Source organism: Heterocephalus glaber, unplaced genomic scaffold (assembly GCF_053883595.1).
Source record: "Heterocephalus glaber isolate CG9 unplaced genomic scaffold, H.glaber_assembly_v1.0 deba00001454, whole genome shotgun sequence".
Classification (NCBI taxonomy): Eukaryota; Metazoa; Chordata; class Mammalia; order Rodentia; family Bathyergidae; genus Heterocephalus; species Heterocephalus glaber.
Window position 1 is genome coordinate 1357126 of NW_028258303.1, and position 23109 is coordinate 1380234.

The 23109-nt window shown below is 33.9% G+C and overlaps 1 long non-coding RNA gene across 5 annotated transcripts in view; it reads left to right on the plus strand.

The window, feature by feature from the left end:
• The window catches only part of LOC101711404 (uncharacterized), a 165002-nt gene that overhangs the window by 132896 nt on the left and 8997 nt on the right, over window positions 1-23109 (plus strand). For 4 of the 5 annotated variants that reach the window (XR_015452871.1, XR_015452867.1, XR_015452868.1 and 1 more), the window contains 2 exons: window positions 15465-15571; window positions 17813-17972. This is a non-coding gene — a long non-coding RNA (uncharacterized LOC101711404). Of the gene's footprint in view, window positions 1-15464; window positions 15572-17812; window positions 17973-18498; window positions 18648-23109 lie in introns of all 5 variants that reach the window. The other variant, XR_015452869.1, reaches the window with a different exon arrangement.

Below are 23109 nucleotides of genomic sequence, written 5' to 3' on the forward strand. Positions count from 1 at the left end.
TCTTTCTCTGCCTTGATGATCAAGGTGATGCTTGCTTCCAGGAATGAATTTTGGAGTATTGCTTCCCTTTCAATTTTGTTGGAGAGTTTAAACAGTAGTGGCATTAGTTCCTCTCTAAATGTCTTGTAGAATTCAGCAGTGAAGCCATCAGGACCTGGGCTTTTCTTGGTTGGTAAGTTTTTAATTACATTTTCAATTTCATTGATTGATATTGCATTTAGAGTATTTAGGTTTGCATTGAGAAGTCTGCTGTGATTCTGATGGGCTTTCCTTTGTATGTGATTTGTTTCTTTTCTCTAATTGCTTGTAGAACTTTGTTCTTCTGTTGGGTTTCTGAAATCTTAACAATTATATGCCTATGTGTAGGTTTTTTTTTTATCAAGGCTAGTTGGAGTCCTATATGCCTCACTTATCTGTATGTCAAATTCTTTTCCCCTGCTTGGGAAGTTTTCTGCCATTACCTTTGTAAACAGTTTTTTTTTTTAATGTCCTCTGCATTCCCTCCTGTTTCTTCATTGACTCCAGTCAGTCTTATGTTATTCTTCTTTGTGTCATCTAGCAGCTGCTGGATTGATTTCTCATGGTTTCTTACAATTTTAAAACAATTTTTCCTTTCCTGGTCACTAATTGCAATCTTATCTTCTATATGTTAAATTCTGTCCTCACACTGGCTCATTCTGCTGTTTAGACTTTCAATGGAGTTTTTTATCCCCTGAAAATCTGTTTGTGTTTGTTTTATGGATTCCATTTGTTTCCTATTTTGAAATTTCATCATGTTCCTCAGGTCCTCTTTAGATTTATTAATCATGTCTTGCACTATGTGCACAATCTCTGCTGTTATCTGATAAATTATTTCTGATTTCACTTTTTCTAGATCCTCTTTTTTTGCCAGTTCAGGGAGTCCAGGTGGTTGAGTATCAGAGTGTTCCATCTGATTTCCCTTTGGGGTTGCTGTATGTGATCTGGAAGTCTGGTGTTGAGACTTGTTTACATGTCTTCTCATTTCATTGTGAGGGGGGTGCTGCTGGTGCCTGTGTGGCTCACCTCCTCTGCACTTGGAGCAATGCTATGGTGGCCCAGGAGTCTCCTCCTGGGTGCTGGGATTGGCACACCTCTGTGCTGGGAATGGTGCTGTGGCAACCTGGGAGCCTCCTCCTGGGTGCTGGGATTGGCTTACCTCCCCTGCTCTGGGAGCAGTGCTATGGCAGCCCGGGAGCCTCTTCCTGGGCGCTGAGATTGACTCATCTCCTCTGTGCTGGCAGTGGTGCTATGTCGGCCAGGGAGCCTCCTCCTGGGCGCTGGAATTGGTTCACCTCCCCTGCCTATTTTGATATATTTATATTTAGACTAAAATCTTAAATACCAGAATGTGGAATCTGGTGGCATATAAACTGAATTTAATCCACAGGTGGATTTTTATGGCCTATTCATATTTGTTAAAATTGATTTAGTTGCTAATACTTTTAGCTTGTGGAATTTCACATACAAATCCAGATTTTCAAGTTCTTTTTTTTGAAAGTGAAAAAAAAATGTATCAGCAATCAATTGGGCTGATTAAATGCTGCCCCTGGGGATAAGGTTGAATGATTTTCAGTACACCATTTTCCATTCAACAGTTATTTGCTTTGGAGGCTCCAATAGGCATTTGAATTTTCTATCTTTATGAGTAGAATATTAATTAATCTTATACTGATTTTTAAACTTTATTTAAGGTTTATGTTCCTTAACATTATTTCCTTTGCAAGTATTGAGTTGTCTGTGTATTATTAATTAAATGATGAGATTTGTTTTTCCTTTTAAAAGAGGAATTTGGGTTTGTAAGGAGCAGGAAGAAGATACTCAGTAATTCTGTGTGGAAGTTCATGTTGCATTGCCCAGTGATAAATGTTAATGAATTCCAAACATTTACATAGCACTGATTTACCAAAATAGGCATTATAAATCTTGACTGTTATAATCCACCACTTAGGATATAGTAATTACAGAAAACTATATAACCTACTTGTTTGTGGTTTCTCTTGATGAAAACATTTTCAGTTCAGAAAGTCTCCTGTAATTCTTGATTTTGTGGTGATATTTCCAGGCTGGCTGCATTTACTCATGTTTACTTTACTTTAGAATTTGGCAGAGTGGCTTCAGTCTTGTTGTATTAAACTTTTACTCAGTCAAATTACTAATATCAGTGTTGACATGAACTGTTACTCAGCAAGTATATTATGCAATCTAAGTAGCTTTTCATCAGCTTTACTCAACTTCATGTTTGACTTGTTAATACTGAATTTACATCCCTGTACTCCAAAGCAGTAATATTAATCAAACTTAGTAGCTTACACTTAAATTTTGCCTCTCTTGATTGGCGAGATTTATATAAAAAAGCCATTTTTGTTTTCTGTTTCTGTTACTGAACATATGATTGGCTAATTAGTACATATATGATTTATCACACAAAGCACTTCCTGTCACTCATTTAATTTTCTCATTTGGATGATGTATAATGGAAGTGCTGCATCTGAGACTTAATGGCACTTGCAGTGCTACTATTAATTAATACAAAGTTACTTTTTAAATCATTTTGTTCACTTAGTTTTCTTTGCTATATTTATTTTAGTTCTGTTTAGACTTAATTAGTTTTTAAAATTCTCCATAGAGAATGCTGTATCCTGAAGTCAGAAACAAAGAATGCATTATGCTTTTGAATTTACCAAAATGTGTACTGTAATTATGCAAATGAATGTAATAGATACAAGTTCTTTTCTACAGTCCCAAATCAATGGTGTATGTCATGAAAATGGGGTTAAAGTGTTGACTTTATCTGGGACATACTTTTAAAATAAAATGCTGCTTTCTTTTATTACTAATGTAATGCTGAGAATCACGTAAATATTACATAGCAGTCTTATCATTTTTCTCTTCTTTTTCTGTGTAATTTCCCCCAGAAACCACACTTAGTTCCATGGTGTTAGGTACTGCTTACCTATTCTTATTACTCTCAAATGCCCAGATCATTCCCTATGTGTATTCATTGCCCTGATCTCTCCAATGAGCTCTGATCCTCTGTGAAATACATATAGTTTGACTTGGATTTTTTTTTTGTATCAGTGATCGAACTCGGGACCTTGCACTTTCGAGGTGGGTGGCAGAACCACTGAGCTAGATCCCCGGCCCCACTGAGTTTGATGTTTTATAGAACTATACAACTAACATTTCAAACTTGAAGTCATTTTTTCCCCCACCTTTGTCTAGCTTCTAATTCTTCTGTCTGACAATTGGAAGGGTAAGTTGAGAATTGGGATTGTGCTAGTAACCAGTAATATCTGCCTCAAACACTTACAAGGTCTGTTGCTTTTGGAAAAAAATTTTGTGTCCTAGTTTTAAATAGAAATAATGCCTGGTATATAGGTGTTTGGCAAGTATTAGTAGTTATTTAAGTTGTCTGTTTTTTGTAGACAATCATCCCAAGATGCATTGTTTTAAAACAGCAGTTTTATTTTTCAAGATTGTACTAACAGTGGCACACAGGGTTGGATTACTAAAGCAAGATGACAGTGCTATCTATATTGTGTAGAAAAAATACAAATAGCAACAGCATTAAAGTAAGGGTATTATTCAAAGGCTTCAAGAGTACCAGAGAGACTAGGCATGAGATCTAATTGTCTTTGTAAGGCCATAGCATGCCTTTCTTTATTGTATCAGGAAACAAGGAGCACAAAATGGAGTCTTGCCAATGTTGTTACACTCTGCTTGTCATATAGACATATTATAAAACTAGAACCAAAAATAGAGCCCTCCTTGATTCTCTCTAAGAACATGAGCAAATTATCAGTCTCACTGTTACCAATTATCAGTGCTTACAAACTGAGACAAACTGTTCTAAAACTCATGGGGCCCATAATTACAATGCAAGACTATGAATTAATAGTTTTATATCTTGACTAGGTGTCAACTTTAGCAAAATGGCAGGCCCACTGGGACTAACTTCAACAATACAAGATTCTTTGACTTCACTGGGCTTAGGTAGTTATCTAATTCATGTGTTATCAGCTGGCTTCATTAATTTGAGGCTAGAGTATCCAAGATATTTACATGTGTAGCACTTCAGATGGGGTGGTTATAATGGCTGAGATCTTACCAGATCTCACTTTCCTTTCAGGTGATGGTACTTCCTTATGTGGAGAGTCTGAGGGTCTGAGAGTACAAATGTGTAATGTCTATCTGTTAAGGCCTAAGACCCAAAGAAGTGCTATGTATTTTCCACTATATTCTCTCTGTTAAATCAAGTCGCAAGTCCACTCTACCTCAAGGAAAGGGAAATAGACTCCATCTTTTGATGGGAGATAAGGCATGGAATTACAGAAATATGAGGAATTTTTAGTGATCATCTTTATAAACCATCTGTTATGAGTTGTTATTGATGGTGATGTGATTATTGTAGTATCATCACCACAACTACTCTGTAGTCAAAGGATATGATGTCTCTGGTCTGGATTTTTGAAATATTTTTCCAACTGGTACTTCCTCTCACTCCCTTCATTATTTTTCATAATCTGTTAGATTTATCTTAAAAAGGTAGCCTGAAAACAAAAAAGACACTCCCCCCCAAAAGGGGAAAGCTATTTAATAAATATTCTCTCTAGAAGATATACAAAGGAACAATGAACACATGAGAAGATCTTCAACATCATTTATTACTAGGGAAATGGAAATTAAAATCATGATGTGATATTACCTCACATTTATTAGGATGGTATCTTAGATAGCTTTTTGTTACAGTGAAAAATACCAGAGATAATTAACTCAAAAGTTTTATTTTGTCTCATGGTTTGAGAGATTTCAGTCCATGGTTGCATAGCCCTGTTGTTTTGGGCCTATAGTGGCATGGTACATCATGGTGGGAGCATATGTTATAGGAGGGCCATTCACTTGATGGCAGTGGGGAAGCAAAGAGAAATGACAGGGATGGGCCAGGGTCCTACTATTACCTTCAAGGATATTCCCCAGTGCCCTGACTTCTTGTACTAGGCCCCAACCTCCTAAAGGCTCTACCTGTAGTGCCAGAGATTGGTCTTTTTTTTTTAAGAGTTTATTTTTTACTTTTTGGTACTGGGAATCGAACTCAGGTCCTTGCGCTTGCGAGACAGGCAGCAGAATCACTGAGCTATATCCCTGGCCCCTAGAGATTGGTCTTTAACCAAGTCTTTAACACATGGACCTATGAAGGACATATAAGATCAAAAGTATAGTAGGTCCCCTCTATTAAAAAAATACTAAGCATTGGAGTGGAGGTGGGGAAACTAGCATCCTCATTTCAATTTATGTTGCTGGTGGAGTGTAAAATGGCATAGCCTCTATGGAAAAGAATTCTTTCATTCTTCAAATAGGTAAATTTCAAATTACCATGTGGTCCAGAAATTCTGTTCCTAAATATAAACTTCTTCCTCAGAGCCTTAGCACATTCTTTTCATTCTACCAAGAATGCTATTCAGACCAAATTTTCTCTAGCCTTTTTATAGACTTCTATTATAGAAGTGTGTTCCATCCATTCTTCTCTTGTGCTTAGATTTCAACATAAATGGACTTTCCTGTATATCTATCATTGTTATTTTCTATCTCAGCACTTTATATCTTTCAGTGAACTAATTACAATTTTGTACTTTATTTACTTGATTAGATACTTCTTATTTATCTTCCTTTTAAACTGGAATTTTCACTTCCTGAGGACAAAGTCCTATTTATTTAATAACCTAAAAAGTCCCTGACATATTAGGTAATTCAATAAATAGCTATAAAAATGAATATACAATCAAAGGAATCTTGCTTAAAATATAAAACAGGAAACATACAATATTTGAATATAATATATAATATTTTAATATGTTAACATTTAATAAGTTAATGAATATTTAATATATATTTAGGTCAGTTTTATCATATTTTCTGTAATATTGTACTTTTGTACTATACCTTCAAAAAGAGGAGAGGCTTTGTTGTTGGTCAGACCTCAGTTTGATTTCTACCCCTGCTAACTGTATAGATTTAAGTTACTTAGTCTCTGTGAATCTTATTTTCTTCATTGAAAAAGCTATGAATAATGTTGTATATCTTGCAGGATTTTAAAAGATTAAATATAAGAAATGTATCAAGTATAGTGCCTGGTATATGCAAGTAAATGCAAGAAATGCTGTTTCTTCTTCTTATTTGCAAGAGGGATCACTGATAGTGAAGACAAAAACATCTGAGTGTTTACTGAAAGAGTTTTATAAACTTAATAAAAATATCCCAATAAAAATACAATCCTTCTGGGATACCTGGATAGATGCTAGTAAAAAACCCTTCTTATTTTTTCTTTTTCTCTACACCTTTTCTGTGATGTTATTGCAATATATCTTAGACAGGTTTGGAATAAGTCCCCTTGGTTAATATTATACTGGAGAAAACAAATTAGATGTGAAACTACAGCATATAGCCACAAATGAAAATGTTAAAATTAGACTTCCTTGTGTATTTTACACTAAACTTTATTTAGAAATAATTACAGTTTCCTCAATTTTGGTATTTTTAAATTTAGTTCTATATTTGAATAATCACAGATTACATTTACTACATAGCTTTAGGTGCTATGTGCATACTATTATGTTCTGAGACATAGAAGTATTTATAGATGAAATTTTGTAATTTTTTATGTCGTTGAGGGTGAGAATTAGGAAAATTGAGAGGATTAGGAAACATTTGAATATGAACTGAGTAATAGTGACTCTGGGAAATGGATATATAGGAATTTCTATTTTCTATATTTTTCAGTGTTTAAAAAAATTTTCATAATAAAAAGTAAGACAGGAAGAAAACAGGGAGTTTAAATTAAAGTTTATACTGAGTATGGGGGGAGAGTTCCAGGAACTTTTCCTACCTTTCTAACATAGTCTGAGTTGTGATTCTGTCAGTGCATAATGAAGTTAATTAGTCTTAAAGTCACATCTACTGTGTATGAACTTTATTTTGTGGCCTGCTGTTAAATCCGAATGAGGAGCAAAGGATCACTAGACATTTCAGGACCACCCCCCTCAACATGGAACATAAAGAAAAACAAGTAAAAAACCCCAAACAAGCAAACAAACAAAAAACCCCAAACAAACAAACAAACAAAAACAACACCAATGAAATTAATCAGGAAATAGAGGATGGAATTAAAATTAAGAATTATATTTGATATCTAGAAAGATAGAGTATAATGGAGAAGTGAATAAAGAGTATTTTAAAATTAAATGTTTGTAGAAGCTAAAATTTAAAAAAATAAAAGCTAAGAGTAAGAAATTCATCTTGGGCTGGTCTCACAATAGCCCATGTTATGTGAAAGGGATTTTTTGAAACCCTAAAAAGTGGTAGTCTATAGATCTGACAGAACCAGTAAATACTGATTGCACCTGGGTAGGCTATCAACTGACTTTTAACCCTAATTTCTACTGCATTGGAATCAACCAGGAAGTTTTTCTTTACTGTTCAAAAACTTTGTTGTAGATAATGCTTGGGGCTTATTTCCATTGGCTTTAATTTGAATAAGTTGGGATGAGACATTGTTATTTACAAAAGTTCCCAAGTTATCTCTGTATCTCTTGGGTTGAGAACCACCAATTCAGTGTGCACTTCTTAAAAGCAGAATATGTGCTTTTAAAAATCAGTGTATTCCAATGATTTGCACATAATAATCTTTCAGTATTTTACAAAATGAAAATTGTAATCATTATTGATGATAGTGTCAAGGTAGAGAAATAAAGGTATAGCTATATGGCTTTACCTTCTGCCCCATCCCTGCACAAAATCTGACCAAATAGATGATATAGATGATTATATTTCAGCATTGAAAGAAAGAATACCATTTTTATTATGTTGCAGATGCCAAGATGTTATAAACAACCAATTTCCATAATTTTAAACCTTATTTTAATGGCAAAATACTCTCAAAGTCTGGATGTTCTTCCTTAGGATGGGTATGATTAATAAATAATGCTGAAGTAGCAACTCGTGTTAGGCCTAGCCACGAGAATCTTCTATGAGGCTTGTTAAAAGGAGATTCCTGGACCCAATCACATTCTGATCCATATCCAGTAGGTGTCACAGAGGGTACAGATGAACTGTGCTTTTCATAAATTGATATCAGTGCAGGTTGTCTGTTGATAATAATTTGAAAAAGTAAGAATAAGCACCTCAAAATTTGAGCCTGTGCCTAGGGCTTGGTCTTCTTTATTATGTCATAAACAGACACCAGTCCTTTAGTGATCAGTTTTCACAAGCCTATTTTGGAGCTTATTTCTAATTGATTTATTCAATTCTAAGCTTAGCTTTTAGAATATCTTCTTTTAATGCTTTATCTTATTTTATTGAAGCCAAAATTCAGTAACATTAAGAACTTTATTACAGGGCTGGAGATTTAGCTCAGTGATTCTGCACCTTCCTCACAAACACAAGGTCCTGAGTTTGATTCCTGTAACAAATAAAAAAGGAACTTTATTGGAAGCACAAGAAAAGGAAAATGAAATATTTGTTGAGGGAATCAAGATTTCACTTTTACACAAAATAGAGACTATAATCACTTATCCTGTCATTTAATATTTGCCCATGATCCCTAGTAATGATACACAACTGTTGAAAACAGGAAAATAATCTTTGTTGGTGACTGACTTTTTGCTGTGCCTCTCTGTATAGGTACAAGGGTACTACATATCTCTAACATTCCAGAAAAATATAACAGTGTATTTTCTGTTTCTATATTTGATATGCATAGTTCATAAATTTTTATAGAAATAATTATGTAGAAGTTTCTTCTAAAATCCACATACTACAATCTTCCATACTATACAAAAAGTGCATATTTTCTACCAGCTGCCAAATAATGGCATAAATTTGCTCATTTTATGCACCTTTGCATAACTGCTTGGAATCTATCCTATTTATAAGAAAAGGTATTCATGTAAGAGTTTTTCCTGAAGTAATTAAAAAATTATTGTTGGTTTGGCTTTTATACATGTATTTTCAATAATTTGTTATAATTTATTATATATCATTATGAAGTATTTTACTGTAATTTCTGTAATTTAGGGAGTATCAGGGCCTAGAGGAAAGATATAATTAGAAGAGTCTGAAGTATTTATATGGAGCCACATCACTGGCCAGAAGTTCATAATATAGTCAGCTGAAAATGTAAGATTCAATTCATTCATTCATTCTTCTAGCAAATATTAACTGAACACCTACTCTGCTTAAGTACTGTCCTATGCTGTAGAAATGAAGCAGTGAATAAAATAGAAAACCAAATTAATAACGAAAACAGCCCCCCAACTCTCCATTTTTCTGGAATTTACAACATAGCAGAAAAGTGCATTTTCAATAGTAATAAATGAAAAGTTAAAGGAAAAGGCCAGAAAGGGGGAAAGGATTGTTTGGAGGAGGCAACAGAATTTTAGAATAGTTGGTTTGGAAATGCTGCATTGAAAAGAAGATACTGGGACATGATCTGATTGCATTGAGGGAATGAGCCATGAAACTCTCTAGGAGAACAGTCTGAGAAGAAATAATGCCAGGTGTCAAGGTTCTAAATTATCTATCTGTCTTATCTGTTTGAGGAAGAGATAGAACAGAGTGAATAAGAGTTTGCGTAGTAGGGAATGAAGTTAGAGTGGTAATAGTTGTGATGAGGAGTGGAATTCAGACTATATCAAGGGCTTTACCTGAGATAAAGGAATTGAGTGAGATTGGAAGCTATTGGATGAGATTGGGAAGGGGAGTGATGAAATCTGACACAGACTGGGCTACCTCTATCTCTAGCTGCTATATTATTAGACTAAAGATATAAAAAGGTAGAAGCAGAGGACAGTTAGGAGATGTTCACAATCATCCAGGTAAGAGTTGGTGGTGGCTTGAATCAGAGTGGTAGTTGTGGAGGAAAGAAGTGGTTGGATTTGGACATACATGTCCAAAAGACATGTGGTGACAGGATATGGTGATAGAACTTTATATGTCCAGTTTATAAGTAAAAAATTCAGTTCCTAAATCAAGGAATAATTCTTTTAGCTGAGAAAAGTAGGCCATATATATAAAGTACACTCAAAATGTACAGTAAATGTTTAAGTTAAAAAAATACACTGTCTTAGGTTCTTACTGCTGGCTCAAAATATGTGACACCCACAAGTTAAGGTGGTAAGATCAGTTTTAGTTCCCAGTTTGTAGAGGTTTCAGTCCATAGTTGGTTGGTTCCAAGATGGCAGCAGAGCAGAAAGGCATGGCAGAGGAGAAACACTTCATGACATGGTAGGCAGGAAGCCAGTGAGCCTTTCTTTCTTATTTTATTCCATCTAGGCTATGTCTATTGATTGGTGCCTCCCACAGCCAGGGTTTGTCTTCCTTCTTCAGTAAATCCATTACCTATACTGAAAATTATGCTAAATCAATCTGTGCATTAGTACAGTATCACATACCTATGTTCTAGTCACTTTCAAAACCCCAGTACAAAGAAAGAAAGAAAGAAAGAGAAAAAGAAATAACTAGAAGCATGAAAATACAAGGCAACTAAATTCCACCTGAAACACCCAACTCCCCAAAAATCTGTGCAAGCTGGTAGGAGGGGAGGAGATTTTAAGCTACACAGCAAATAGGACTGAAAGGGTAACAATGAAGGTAAAACAGTTCTATAATATGCTTGGTGAATTTATAGAATATATAAGTAATCAAATAATGCTGAAGCAAATAATCAGCAAGTGTAGAGAAGACACTAATAAACAGCTAATGAGATGTAGGGATAGGAACTAAGTAGAAGGGAAAGAAAGGAAAACAGCAACAGGAAATTAATGCAATGACTGGAATAAGTCAATACCTATCAATTATAACTCAACATAAATGGTCTCAACTCACCAACCAAAAGACCCAGATTAGCAAAATGGATCAAGAAACAAAATCCAATGGTATGCTGTATACAGGAAACACATCTAACCCCAAAATAAATTCATAGGGCAGAAAACAATATTTCACACAAGGGGAAACTGAAAACAAACAGGAATAGATATACTATTTTGATACATAGTCCATTTCAAGCCAAAGCTGATCAAAAGAGGCAAAGCATGACATTACATATTGGTTAATGGAACTGTTCAACAGGATGAGATTACAATTACAAACATATATGCATCAAACCACAGTGTACTGAACTTCATAAAATAAACTAATAGACGTAAAAGATCAGGTAGACCTCAATACAATTATAGTGGGGGATTTCAATACCACACTATCTCAAATAGATCAACTAAACAAAAATCAATGAAGAAATATTAAAGTTGAACCAAACCTTCGAACAAAAGAATTTAATAGATATATACAGAATGTTCCACTCAATAACAACAACAAAATATCCATTGTTTTTGGCCACCTGTGATATTTTCTCAAAAATAGAACACATAGCAGTGAATAAAGCATGCCTAAACAAAGCAAAGAATCAAAATTTTACCATACATATTATTAGACCACAGTGCAATAAAACTACAGAAACTATGCAAACATATGGAAACTAAACAACACACTGGTGAATAATAAATGGGTCACAGAAGAAATGAAGGAAGAAATAAGGCAGTTCCTAGAATTAATTGATTATGTCCGTACAACATATCAGAACATGTGGGACAAATGATAGTAGTCCTACAAGAGAAGTTTGTAGCAGTGAATGCCCTCAAGAGAAAAATAGAATGAGCCCAAATAAACTACCTAATGATGCATCTTAAGGTGGTCCTAGAAAAACAATAATAATCCAAACTCAGAGGTTGTTCAAGAAAATAAATTATAAAGATCAGAGAAGAAATCAATGAAATGGAAACTAAAAAATGATACAAAGAATAAATGAATTGAAGCACTGGCTCTTTGAAAGAATAAACAACATAGACAAACTTAGCCAATCTTACAACATAGCTAATCTTACAAAAAAAGGAAAGACTCAAATCAATGTAATTACAAATGAAAAAGGTGAAATCACAACAGGCACTGCTGAAATCCAAAAACTTATTAGCAACTACTTCATAAATCTATATACCAAAAAATTAGAGAACTAAGAAGAAATGGAGAGATTTCTAGATATATATGAATTCCCAAAACAAAACCCAAAAGACTTAAAAATCTTGAACAATCCAATAATGGGCAATGAAATTGAAGCAATAAATAATAAAAACTCTGCCAAACAAGAAAAGCTTAGGACCTGATGAATTCACAGTCAAATTCTACAAGAACTTCAGGGAAGATGTAACACCAATACGCCTCAAATGAAATTGAGAGGGAAGGAGTATTATTTGCAAAATCATTCTCGTTATCCTGATCACAAAACCAGACAAGGATCCAACCAAAAGAAGGAACTATAGGCCAATTTCTCTAATGAACATAGATGCAAAACTCCTTAGCAAGATACTGCAAACAGAATGCAACGAATCATCAAAATGGTACACCATGACCAAGTGGGCTTCTTCCTTGGGATGGTTCAATATGTGCAAATCAATAAATGTAATTTTTCACACAAACAGAAGGAAGGACAAGAAAAGGACAAAGGATCACACGATCATCTCAATAGATGCAGAAAAAGCCTTTGACAAAATCCAAAATCCACTCATGATAAAAACTCCGAAGAAAATAGATATGGAAGGATCCTCTCTCACTATGATAAAGGTCCTTTATCACAACCTACTCTCAACATCATATTAAATGGGGGGAAATATGAAAGATTTCCCTCTAAAATCAGTAATAAGACAAGGAGACCCATTACCACTTATGTTCTGCATAGTACTTAAGACATTACCCAGAGCAAGAAATAAATGGGATATGTATAGGAAAAGAGGAAAAAAATTATTATTTGAAGATGATATGACTACCTAGAAGATCCAAAAAATTCCACCAAAAGACACTTAGAATTAATAATTATTTTAAATAGTGTAGTAGGATACAAAATTAACATGCAAAAGCAATAGCATTCTTATACACTAATAATGAACTCCCTGAGAAAAAATTTAGGAAAATAATACCATTCACAATAGCATCAAAAAATTAAATACTTGAATATTAAGCTAACTAAGGAAGTGAAAGACCTCTACAATGAAAATTACATTAGGAAGGCATCAGAAAATGGAAAAATATCCCCATTCCTGGATAGGCAGAACCAACATATTCAAAATGGCTGTACTTCCAAAATGATATGCAGATTTAATGCAATCCCAATCAAAATACCAACATCACAAAACTAGAGAAAACATTCCTAAATTTATATGGAATCAGAAGAAATCTAGAATATCAAAGGCAATCCTGGGTAACACAAGCAAAGCAGGTGGCATCACAACCCCAGACTTAAAGTTGTACTGTAAAGCTACAGTGTTTAAAGCAGGATGTTAGTGGCAAAAAACCCCCACAAAAAACAAAACAAAACAAAAAACCCCACAAAAAACCAAAATAAAACAGGTCTGTGGTTCAATGGAACAGAATAGAAACTTTTCTGAAGATGTTGCAAGAAAGGAACTCTTCTACCTTGTTGGTGGGAATGGAAACTAGTACAACTACTATGGAAATGAGTTTGGAGATTCCTTAAAAAAAGAACTTCCATCTGATCCAGCTATCCTGTCCTAGGTATCTTTTCAAAAGAGGTAAAATGATCATATTACATGGATACATGCATACATATATTGATAGCAGCGTAATGTATAATAGCTAGTTTTTGGAGATAGTGTATATGTCCATCAACAAATGAATGGATTAGTAAAATGTGGTATTTATACACATTGGAATACTAAGCTGCCATAAAGAGAGATAAACTTGAGAATTCATAGGCAATTGGATGAAACTTCAAAACATAATGTTAAGTGAAATAAGCCAGACATACAAGCTCAAATTTTTTTTTTTTTTTTTTTTTTTGGTACTAGGGATCGAACTCGGGACCTTGTGCTTGCAAGGCAGGCAGCAGAACCACTGAGCTAAATCCCCAGCCCCACAAGCTCAAATATTGCATGGTCTCTTATGTGAGAAATAAAGACCATCTAAATAAAGTGCAAAAAAGAAGAGAGATAAATAGGAAGTAGGGAGAATTTCAAATACCCCCTAAATTACATATTCTATTGTTTTAAAAATACTTCAGTAAGTATGCTAATTTGTTTCAGTTATACTATAGTTTGTCTTAGTTCTTTGAAAATAAAGTTTTGTGTTATTATCTGTTTCTTTTTTGTAAGAATCTTTTTGTTTTATGTCTTGGACTTTGAGTAATTACTTTGAAGATAATGATACACTGTATTAGTTATTGTTATTCTCTTATTTGGTTATGAAATTTTGTGGTTTTTTTCATAATAAAATACAGTGAATGCAGCTGCCGAGTGCCACCCAGTGGAAAGACAGACATGTAAAAACATTTGTGTCCACCGTATTCACCAAATAGGGCACTATGTGACTTCTGGCTGTTCCCCAAAGTCAAAATAATTATGAGAGATAAATGTTTTGAATTGATTCAGGACATTGAGGCAGCCATGACAGTGTACCTAAAGACACCCACAAAAGGGGATTCCAGAACTGCTTCAGAAAGTGGCAAGAATGATAAGTTTTTTTAAAGCTAGGGGAAGTATTTTGAGGGAGACTAGTGACACTATATCCTTTACTATAATAAACTTTAAAAAAATTTAAACATATACTATGTTTTGATCACACCTCATATATGAAACATTGGGATGTATTTTACTAACTAATTTTATACTATGAAATGTACTTTATCAAGGTAACTAAACTATTTGATAATGAACAAACAGCACTTCTTGCTATATGTTAATTTATGTTACTATGATAACAAAGAACTCAATTCTAGGACCTATAGAATTAATTTTTATCTATTGTAAAGTGCCCAGTTAAAAGCTTAATTTCTTATATCTAACATCTGTAGTTAAAATAAAATATTTCCCAATGCCTACTTGTTGGACAAAACAACAAGTTATTGATTAATGCACATTTGAAAAGACACTGTTTTGTTATGTTGCTGCTAGAGATTGAACCCAGGGCCTCAAGACATGCTGAGCAGGAGCCCAAAAACTGATTACACCCTCAAGCCAGAGAGTAAAACTTAAAAGAGAAAATCTAGTTGTATGCTTTTAAATAGAATAATTATAGAAGTCATTTTTTTGACATTTTAATATTTAATCATATGAAGAGTTGGAAAATTTTTTTCTGAACTTTATCAGTAGAGGGCAGCAAAGATTCAGGTAGTGTGTTCTTATGTTCAAGGGAATCTGCTAAGGAAAAAAAAATTTTGTTACTCTTAAGAAGTTTGTTCTGGCTTGCCTCTTAATGAAGTACTTTGGCAATAACGTAGGAATTTGCTTTAAAACTCTGTAGCTTTGGTTCAGATATTTAGCCATCTCTTCTCTTAGGTGCTATAGATCTTTCTTAATGAGATGTTTTTCTTTCATTCTGTAACTTAGGGAGTACCAGGGCTGGAAAATATGACATTAAAAGTCAGTTTCAGAAGACTGAAAGTGTCACACGGAATGTAATTGGTGCATCTCCTGCTTTTCTTTCTCGATCCCAGGTAAAGATCTATAGCCATTTTTATATATTTTATATAATAGGCATAATGTGGTGTCAGCAGCAAATCCAGTAGAGTTAAGAAGGTTATAAATAGAAAAGTAGTATTTTCGCAAATGAGAAATAGACATGATCTGGGAAAAACATATGCTAAAGAATGTGGATAACATGAAGTGAAGTAAGATTAGAACATTAATAAAAATGAATATCTGAATTCAGTTAAGATTATAAGAAAAGTCTGTTTCACTCTGAATTTTAAAATATACTTTGCCAATAAATGTGAAATCTGTGAGGACATGCATATATCTCAGAGAAGGTTCTGTGGAGCCTGGTCATACACAGGTCATATCTACAAGGGTCATTGGGACCTTCCCTACTGATATTGCAGTTATAGCATATATTCCATAGTATCCAGTTTACATTGTCAAAGGAATGTACCAAGAGGATTTGAAGATACTTAAAATATTTCTAAGGCAAGACAATTAAATTACTGGCAAATACTTATAACGTGACAGCCTCCAGACTAGGATAGTTGTGATATTTATCCACTTGACTACATTCAGTTCTGATTATTTTATTTAACTTGGGAAGGTTATTAACCTCCAGGTGATTACAGATTACTACTCTGGTTTCATTATGCTTAAGAAACAACTCCTTTGAGACAAGTAAATATATTGTAGGCATATTTTGTAGATATAATTAAGAAGACTTTTTAATGGCTTAGGAGTTGTAGTTAGTGACTGGGAAGAATCAAGAATGAATTGTAGATTTCTGTCTTGAGCAACTTAATGATACTTCAGGTGCTGCACAAGATGGATGTGTGAGGGATTATGATGTGTGTATGTCCCTGATTTTTTAAAATCGACTATTCAGACTTACTACCTGCATTTGAACTTACGTTGCAGGAACATGAGTGGCACTGTGGCTTCTTCTACAGTACAGTGCTGCATTTTTGCTGATTGTAATGTACAGTACATTATAGTACTATAGTTTTATGTTCTGTTATACATTACAGTACTGTATGTAAGAGTTCTACAAATAAAACAAAGTAACCAAGTTGGAGTTTCCTTTGACCATCTCTTTGTTCTGATTGTTATAATGTATATGCTATATACAATTCATAATTTAGTGACCAAATCATTTAATGACCTTTTTGAATGAACAGAGTTTGGTCATTAAACAAGGAATGTCTGAACTACAACATGTATACATGTACCGATTACCTGTGATGAATAATTGTCATGTATAGCAAACATATACTAGAAAATAAATAAAATAAAAATATTGCCATGTATCCTCATCTACTTATTCACTGAATCGGGCCCCATGGGACTTCTGGCTCTTCTTCCCCTCAAAGTATATATTTATATCATATACTGTATATATATATTTGTATGTGTATTTAGAGGTAAAGAACCATTACATATACAACATTACATTAAATACATATATATACATACACACATACCTGTGTGTACATGTGTGCATACACACACACACACACAGAGGGAGAGAAGATGGGGGAGAACTGATAGGTAAGCAAACAGAAAGAAACACAGGGAGAGAGAATAGGGAACCCTAAAAACAGCAAATGAGGGGGACATATTAACAATGGGTAAATCTGAGTAAAGGTTACACTGATATTTTTTGTATTTGTATTTATGCAAGTTTTCTGCAAATTTAAAATTGTTGTCAAATAATAATTTAAACTAAGACGATGCTATGCTTCATAACTGTACATATAGATGCATGCATAATTAATAGTTATACATTTATAGGTTAAACTGGATTTATAAAGTACTTCATTTTATTTTTCTTAAGTAATGATATTTTTGTGTTAAGTAATATCTTTTAGAAACATGGTTAATACAGTGTAATTTGATTAAAGAAATTAAATGAGATCACAGTATTTTAATTTACTACTTTAACTTATAGACTGTTTTAAATGTAAAAATTATCCAGGTACTATAATCTAGAATCTTATGTTGAGATTATTTACTTCAAGAATTCTGTCTGCCTTGGTAAGGCACATAATACATTACTATATTAGCACATAGGTGATTTTACTAAAATCTACATATTTTATGTTTTGATGGGCATAAGATCTTAATTTATCTACATTTTCTTCACTCCATTAAGAAATAAATTAAACTGTAGATCTTATATTACTCATAGGCAGCTTTTAACTCCTAAAATATCAAAGTGTACTAGTTTTTAACTGGCATCTCTTCCTGTTCTTTACCAGAGATTTGTACCTATGAAATCAATCACCCCAGCTCCTGGTACATACAATGAACCTCGAACTGCTTTCAAGACTTCAAAGAAAACACCAGGATTGAAAAATACTCCCTTTGGTCAAAGTGCTGCTCGATTCACACAGGACTCCATGGCAGAGGAAATGCCAGGTTAGCAGTTAATCCTTTCTACTCTTTAATTTGATGTAACTTAATATTCTTAGGCCGATGGATACACCACAGAGTATGTTTTCATCTTCATCCTATGGTTAGTGGTATCATTCTAGGTCAACAACTCCTTACAGAATCAACTGTGCACTAAACACAGGTAAATCAAAATAAGGTGCAGTTTTAGCAAGATTTCCCTTTAACCTGTCATACATCTTAATTGTAATTTTGTGTTGTTTTTCTTTAGTTAATAAATGTCCTAATTTTCTCTTGGTAGATGAATATATATATATAGTATTCAAGTATTCTCAGTGGATATTCTAGAATATAGAAACAAAATAACATAATTGGTATCATATAATTCTGGTTATCTATTGCCATGTAAAAACAGGTTTAAGATAATAGACATTTGTATTATATTTCATTCTTTTGTGGAATGGCTGGAAGGCAGGGGTCAGATGGGGCTGTCCCCTGAATACATACATGGTTCCACAATGGTTGCCTTAGTTGTGTCTGATTTTTAACATAGTGCCTCATGGTTTCCCAAGACCTGGCCAGATGCTGCAAGGCTTTACCTGACCCAACCAAAGAACACCCAGAACATGCCTTCTGCCCATTGGTCACTCAAGGATGCATGTATCAAAGAGAAAGACATGAAACTTCACCCTCAATGACAAGGTAGAAAAGAATTTATCACCATTTTAAGTTTACTATGTAGTCTCTGGCCACAAAATATTCATTCTTCCTCCATGCACCCTTCTCTTCTCAAAGACTCCCAAGTCTGATGCAATTATGGCATGACCTCAAAGTTTAGGGTCTTGTCATTTAAATTGGGTGTAGGTGCAGATTAGCATCCTTGGGTGTGGTTCTCATGAGTATGATTCTTCTCTGTCAGAAGGCCTATGAATCAGAGATGAGTTGGTTTATTCAACATACAATGATGGAAGAGAGATAGGAGAATCATACTAGATACTGCTATTGGAAAAATGGGAAAACTGGAGGTCCACGGCAGCTACACAGTGATTCTGAAATATAACCTGGTAGTGGTTGGAATTTCCTTCATTAGGGCCCATGTAGACCCTCTGGAAATGATTGTTTGACCTTCTTGTTTTACCATTTTGATTTTAGTTTTATCTTTTGATTCATCCTTCTTTTTTCTATGAGAAGTAGGATATGTTTGGAGTTGGAGCTTTCATAGGTGCTTTCTACTCTTAGAAGATTGGAGGTCTATAAGCTACTTTCATTTTGTCCCTTTCATCTAAAATTCCTTATAAAAACTTGGTGAGTTTATTTTTTAATGAAATATATTTTTTATTATGTTTGTTAATACAGTTTAGATATACATAATGATCACTTTCATCATATCGAATTTGTTCCTGTACATGATATATCGTAATTCTTATTTTTTTTCCATTCCCCTCTTCTCCTTTCAATCCCTCATCCCCTCTTTATTTACAAAAGCTTTGTTTCCATTTTGTCTTTCTTTTCTCATTTTTTTCTTTTCCTGTCTTTTCCTCCTTCCCTCATGCTCCTTCCCATTTGAATAATTTCTTCCTATTTCACAATGTATTGTACATTTCAGTCCATATTTATATTTTCAGTCACTCACACCAGAGAAACAATGTGATATTTACACATTGCTTCCCTTTCATTTTCATTAAAGAGTTTGAGGACTAGTGGCATTAAGTCTTCTCTAAATTTCTTGTACAATTCAGCAGTGAATCCGTCAAGACCCAGATTTTTCTTTGCTGGTAGGTGTTTAATTACATCTTTAATTTCATTAACTGATATTTAGTTTTTTAGAATGTTCATATTTTCTTGACTCAGCTTTAGTGTTTTGATTACCATGATTTAGTTTACTGTGTTAATGCTTGTAAGTTCCTTATGGTATCCAGGAATCTATCCATTTCTTCTGTGTTTTTCATCTTATTAGAATAAAAGTTCTTGAAGCAGGTATTGATCTTCTGGATTTCTGCAGAATCCATTGTGATTTCACCCCTTTATTCCAATTGCATGGATTTGAGTCTTTTCTTTCCTTCTTTTTTGATAAATTTGGCTAAAGTTTTAACAATTTTATTTAATCTTTCAAAGAAGCAACTCATGATTTATTCTTTGTATTATTTTCTTGTCTCAATTGCTTTAATTTCTGCTCTGATCTTTATAATATCCTCCTTCATATGAGCATTGGGTTGACTTGTTCTTTTTCTTGAAGTTTGAGGTTTAACATTATGTTGCTTATTTGAGCTGGTTCTGTTTTCCTGATGTGAGAATTCACCACTATAAATTTCCCTTGTAGGACTGCTTTCATTGTGTTCCATAAGCTCAAGTATGTTCTTCTGACATTATCATTTAATTGTGGAAATGGTCTAATTTTTTCTGTGACCTATTGGTTCTTTAGGAGGATGTTACTCAATTTTCATGTGTTTATGTAGTTTTTTCAGTTTCTTTTGCCATTAATTTCCAGTTTTATTGCACTATGGTCTGATAGTATGCATGGAGTAATTTCAATTCCTTTGCATTTACTTAAGCATGTTCTGTGACTTAATATGTGGTCTATTTTGGATATGGTCCCATGTGCAGCTGAGAAGAATATGTATTCTGAAGTCATTGAGTAGAACACTCTGTAGACTTCTGCTAAGTCCATTTCTTCATAGACTTGGTTCATTTCTTATATTTCTTTGTTGACTTTTGTCTCATTGATCTATTTGTCACTGTAGGGTATTGAGATCTTTCATTGTAATAGTGTTCATGCTTTTTTGATTTTTCATGTCCATTTATTTTTGCCTTATTGAGTGCACTGGTATTTTATGTATGATTATTGTCTCATCTTCTTGGTGTTTTCCAAGTATGTAGGGAACTTTTTTTGTCTCTTTTGATCAGTCTTGGGTTAAAGTTCAATTTATCTGCAAATAGGATAGCTACTCCTGCTTTTTTCCAGGTTTGTGCCACATCCAGTATTGTTTTCCATCCTTTGACTTTCAGGCTATGAATTTCTTTTTGAGTTAAATTTGTTTCCTGTATGCAACAAATTGTTGGATCTTGTTTCTTGATCCATTCTGTCAGTCTGTTTCTTTTGATTGGTGAATTGAGACCATTTTCATTGATGATTATAACTGATATACATTGCTGTATCCAGTCATATTATTTTCCTGTTGTTGGTTCCCTGTTTTTCCTCTTTGTTTAATTGTTTGCCTTGCTGGGTGACTTCTTTCTGTTGGTTCTTTGAATTGTGGTCTTCATTATCTCTTTCTAAAATATCCTTCAGAACATTTTGTAGAGCTGGTTTGGTGGTCATGGATTTCTTCAGTTGTTCAACATCACGAAAGTATCTTATTTCTCCAATAATTCTGTTTTTTTTTGTTTGTTTGTTTTTTTTAGTACCAGGGATTGAACTTGGGTCCTTGAGCTTGCACAGCAGGCAGCAAAACCACTGAGCTAAATCTCCAGCCCTCTCCAGTAATTCTGAATTTTGCAGGGTACACCAATTTGGATTGGAGGTTTTCTTCTAGGACTTGGAATACTTCATTCCAAGCTCTCCTTGACTTATAATTTTGTTTTGAGAAGTCTGCTGTGATTCTGATGGGCTTTCCTTTACAGGTGATTTGTTTCTTTTCTCTATCAACTTTTAATATTCTGTTGTTTTGCTGAATTTCTGGAACATTGATCATTATATTTATTGGTGTAGATTTAATTTGGACATTGATAATTGTAGTTCTGCATGCCTAATTTATTTGCATGTCAAATTCTTTTTCCATGTTTGGGAAATTTTCTGCCATTACTTCTATGAATAGGTTTTATATGCCATTTGTGCTGACTCCTGCTTTTTCATTGACTCTGACCAATCTTATGTTCTTTGCATCAGCTTGCATCTTTTGGATTTCTTTTTCAGGATCCCTTGCTATTTTTAAGAAATCTTTCTTTTTATGATTGCTAACTACAATCCTGTCTTCTAGGTCTGATATTCTGTCCTCACATTATTCATTTGGCTTTGTAATGTTTTAGTGGAATTTTTAATCTCCCAGATATCTGTTTGAATCTGTTTAATGGATTCCATTTCTTATGTTGGGTATTCATGGTTTCCATCATTTGCCTAAAGCACCTCTATTTTTTAATTTATGCCTACTCTAGACTCACTGAGCAAGTTCTTCATTGTGATCATCATCTCTTTTGTTACATGAGATAGTATTTTGATTTGATTTTCTTTATAGCCTACTTCACCTGTTTAGTTACTTCTGCTTCTATCCTTTCAGAAAATTCAGGATGATGTCTTCTGATTTCTTCTAACTCAGTGTCCTCTGGATTTGTCTTGGGTGGGCTGGAAGGCTGGGGTTGCATTTTGCTTCTGTGTTTTGTCATTTTTCTATTTTTATTTTAATTTCTTTTCTGTGTTGATGCTTGTAATATCCTTATGGTAGGTAACTTTGTCATTTGTATTGAGGCTCACCTAGGAAGTGTCTGCTCCTCAGAGATATCTTCTAGATGTAGCTGGCTCTTATTCTTTATATCTGTACCAAGATCTTACCTTCCCAATTTATTAGGTATGAGAATTTGCTATCTATCTGACTCAGGATCCAGTCCTCTGGTACTGGACTATGTTGATGATCATTACCACAGAAAATCACAGTGTTGTCATGCAAAGGAGAACAACTGACTATAACAGGAATGGCATCCTGGCTAAAGTAGTACCATTAGCAATAACCATAGGATCAAGCATAGCCTAGAAACTAACAAACTGTGGTAATTATTAATTTCATACCTTTAACTATATTAACAAGATCTATAGTTTTATAACAAAACCCAATTAAAACCAAGAACTTGTATGCAGTGAATTTCCCTTTGGTAAAGTGATTTTACCCTGTGAAGGTGGCATTTAAGAGGGATAGGGGACAAAACAGAGAGATAACTGAAGAGAAATATAATAGAAGGAAAGCTGAAGGTCAAAGGATGATCACCCAAGCTTTGGGAAACTGAAAAAGAGGACACAAGAGGAAGAATGAAGGAGAAAGTAAAAGAATATTGAAGTGAACCAGAAAGACTAGAGACAATGTTCACTTACATGAAAATATCAAAAGATCAAGAAAAAAAAGTTAAGGAAAGAGATAATTGTCAAAATAAACAAACAATGAAAGTAAAAGCCTAA